The 4,166-nt window shown below is 46.2% G+C and overlaps 1 pseudogene; it reads right to left on the reverse strand.

Moving 5' to 3' along the window:
- Positions 1-411: 411 nt before the first annotated feature.
- Positions 412-1,442, reverse strand: LOC144767435 (zinc-binding protein A33 pseudogene; annotated as a pseudogene).
- Between the last annotated feature and the right edge of the window lie 2,724 nt (positions 1,443-4,166).

Raw genomic sequence — 4,166 nt, forward strand, 5'->3', positions numbered from 1 at the left:
CCGACCACTGGCTGAAAACAATCATTTGCCTGTTTAGGTCATCTAGGCATAGGCAGTCCCACCCACACATTTCCAGAGGAGCTAGAGGATGGAGACATACATGGATGGCATTTAGTTAGTGGATAAAAGCGCAGTGGAGAAGTTGGAGTCATGGTGGTAACAGTCAGATAGCTTAGCCCCAGGCCTGGCAGATACTCTGAGAACTAAGAAAGGCAAATGCCACTACTGGAAGGAAAGGGAGAGGCTTTTGAACTGAGTTAAGGTTTGACCCATATAATAAATGCCTCTTGGCATCACAAGTAGTTGTTACCTTACCACCCAAATCCACACAGTCTTCTGTGCTGTTAACCACACAATATCTGTGAAGCAACTCTCCCATCCCAAAATGTCAAAAACAGCTGAAAAACAAGTACTGGGCAAGAGATATGTAAGGGAATATAAAAAAGTGCATTTTGAATCTGGGTAGTCACATCAGCCGGTTAAATCCCACTGCCCCTCTCCACCTACTGAAGGAATATACAATTTTTAAAAAATGGGTTTAGAGAAGGGGTGCATTAAGATATCAAGACATCAGTAGAGGTAGGGCACAGGCACATGAACAATCTTATTCGGTGTTGCATTTCTGCTGCTCGGGGAAGGGACAAGATGCAAGCTGTGCGCAGGACTACTAGAGAAGTACTGGTGAAGATGCCCCTTGCATGTGGCCCAGCTAGGGCTTGTGGTGGATGATCCGTAGCGGCTCTGCATTCTTGCCGGAGTCGTTCAGGCACGGTCAGAAGTAGGGGTACAGCTTTTCAGTGAAGGTGCTGGTGAAGGTGTAGATGAGGGTCATGTCGTCCCCATTGTAGAAGGACACCTGCCCTCCCTCATAGTCCAGATAGACCCCAATGTGTTGCTGTTTGACCCTCAGGGTGAGGAGTCTGTTCGGTGAATCCAGGGCCTTGAACTCGTAACCATTTTGCGGCCACAAAATCCAGAAGCCGGTCTCTGGCGACAGGGTGATCCCTCCTTTGCGGGCGATGGACTCGCGGGCCACACCGAGGTTCCATTTGGTCTTGTTGCCCACCTCCAACTCCCAGTAGTGACGGCCAGTCGTGAAGCCCTCAGCGCCAAGAACACAGCAGCAGTAATCAAATCGTTTGGGGTTTTCTGGAAGTTGCTGTTTGGCGTCACTGTACCGCATGCAGGTGAGATCATCAGAGATGATGAGGTTAGGATGAGCCGTGCTAGGGTCCAGAAGCACCGTAGAGAGAGAGATCTCCTGCGGGAACTCTTTGGGCTTCACCCCGCCATGCTGCTGTTGCTGCTGCACCTGCTGCTGGGGCTTGTCGTGGAAGTTGTTCATGGTGGCGGCGGGGGTTCTCGTGCACCAGGCCGCGGGAGGAGATGGAGGGGGCGTCTGTGTCTAGCAGAATGCCGTCACACACCGGGGAAGGGGCGAACGAGGCATGCTGGGAAAGGGAGCACGTCAGCGAAACGGAAGTGATGGAGCTCAAGCATATTGTAAAACTGATATTTTATCCTTCCATGCAAGCCTATGCAAAAGGCACATTGGCTGGATGCACAAAAGGACTGCCAGCTAGTGCCACATGATCTACAACAACACTAAGCAAGAAAGCATGGGGAAAAAAGAACACATGCAGGTCTATTGCAAAAGCCCACTGGCAGGCTACACAAAATGGTTGCGTGCCACATGGTCACAACAACAACAACCAGCAAGAAGGCATGTCCACAACAAAGAACACATACAGGCATGCGATAAAAGCACACTAGCTGCCTAAACAAAATAGCCGCCAGCCACATGGTCACAAAAACAACAACTAGCTAGGAGGCATGGCCACAACAAAGAACACATGCAGGGCTATGACAAATGCACATTGGCTGGCTACACAAAATGGCCACCACCCACATTGGCATAAAAACAACTAGAAAGGTGCATGGACACAGCAAAGAACACATGCAGGTCTATGGCAAAAGACTACTGGCTGGCTACATAAAATGGTCACCAGCCACATGGGCATGACAACAATAACAACCAGCAAGGAGGCATGGCCATAATAAAGAACACATTCAGGCCTATGGCTAAAGCACACTGGCTGACTACAAAAAATGGTCTCTGGTCACATGGTCACAACATTAGACAGTAAGGAGGTACGGCCGCAACAAAGAACACTTGCAGTCCTATTGCAAAAGTGCACTGGCTGCTAATACAAAATGGCTACCAGTGACATGGTCAGAACAACAACAGCCAAAAAGGAGGCATGGTACCACTAAGAACACATGCAGCCCTATGGCAAACTCACACTGGCAGCCTACACAAAATGGCAACCAGCCACATGGTCACAACAACCAGCAAGGAGGCATGGCTATAAGAAAGAACCCATGCTGGCCCTTGGCAAAAGCACACTGGCTGCCTGCAAAAATGAATGCAAACAACATGGTCACAAAAATAACAACCAGCTAAGAGAGGCAAAGGCCTCTCTTTCAAAGGACCTCTTTTACACTTAACTATAAAAAAGCAGGCATCACCATTGTCCCTTTAAAGTGAGTTTTAACTGTCACATACAGGACAGTACAGGAGTCACATACCTCACACCCAGGTCTCCCTTCCTTCCAAAAGACCTAAGCCATTTTATCTTCTCTGGGAGCTAGTGTCACACCTAGTTAACGGGAAGTATTGGTTGTCTAATGCTAATTAGCAATCAATCAATCAATCAATCATTCACTGTATTTATAAAGCACACTACATACCCGCGAGGGTCTCAAGGCGCTGGGGGGGGGGGGCTGCTACTGATCGAAGAGCCAGGTCTTGAGAAGTCTTCTGAAGGTCAGCAGGTCCTGGGTCTGTCGTAGGCTGGTAGGGAGAGCAATCTGATGGTCAGTCAGAGAAAGCCTAACAGTTTTTTTCCTGAGTATTTGTCAGAAATCTGACTCCACCAGAAAGTTGGACTATTAATAAATATCAGAACAGTGGTAGCATCTTTCCTGTAGCTTATCTCGAACTCCAGCTACCAGAAATAATATTTTACTCTGCACTTTAGTTTTTCTAACAGAAAAAGTTACAGACCTTTTTTTGGAAAGTGGATATATTAGTAGTGGTTACATATGCATCTACCACTCTCAATAAATCCACTAACACAGTGTAGGGATCAGAACAGGTTTCAATCAATTATTCCCATGCTCAACCCTTGGTAGCTTGGCTGCTAGCAGGCAGGCTTAACTTGGGAAACAGGTATATAAAGCATTTAAAAACACCAATTCAGCAAATTATTAAGATGCAACACACAATAAAAATCCAACACCAATTTAGGAAAATAGAAAATATGTTATGTTTAAAAAAGGAAAAACACAAAAATGACAAAGGTTCAATGTAGCGAACTGGAGATATGAATTTTAAAAAAATGATCACTTTATAGTACTTAAAAGCCTTAAGCACCACTCTGGGACATCTGGTTGTGCTTGACCAGCCCAAAGTAAAAATTTCAGGCTGACTACGATGGAATACCTCTTGTGGTAGGTCTTGGCTTAGAAACGTAGAGACTTAGAAATGAATCTGGAGCTTTTTTTTCCAGGGTCCCTTCACTAGGCCAAATTCAGTGAGGATTCTCTGGCTTGCTTTTTAGGGATCTCCCAGTCAAACTCTGGAAGTCAGAGCTCGGGAGCTTTTCAGTGGGACGAACTAGCAGGTCAGGCCGGCTCGCGGTTGAAGGTTGCTGGCTTGGTTCTCGCAGTTGAGTCGGTCCACTTATGGAGCCTTTTTCCTCAGTTGCTCCAAACTTCTCAAAACCTCTGTGTTAGAACCGGGATCTCTTGTTGGCCGGGGTACGCACCCTAGTCCAAGTAGGGGCCACCGCTTCCTGGCGCAGAGTGGGAAGGCTTAACTTCAGAGGCAATGTGTAAAGTAATTGTGTAACACACATCAACAGTAACACAGTAAATCATGCACAAAAGGGACACCACACCGGTTTTTGTATAAAAATAAAAGAATCTTTATCTAAGCTTCAGGCAGATCAATAAGTTTACCCAAACACATAGTGTACCCTAATTCATGTGTCTGTTTTCACTGTAGGTTCAACATAGCAGTGGATGTTTTCAACCTTGCACTGGCCTTAGGACTGCCCAGAGTATTTTTATTTATTTTATTTATTTTATTTAATGCGATTTTA

This window comes from Lissotriton helveticus, chromosome 7 (genome assembly GCF_964261635.1).
Source record: "Lissotriton helveticus chromosome 7, aLisHel1.1, whole genome shotgun sequence".
Taxonomy (NCBI): domain Eukaryota; kingdom Metazoa; phylum Chordata; class Amphibia; order Caudata; family Salamandridae; genus Lissotriton; species Lissotriton helveticus.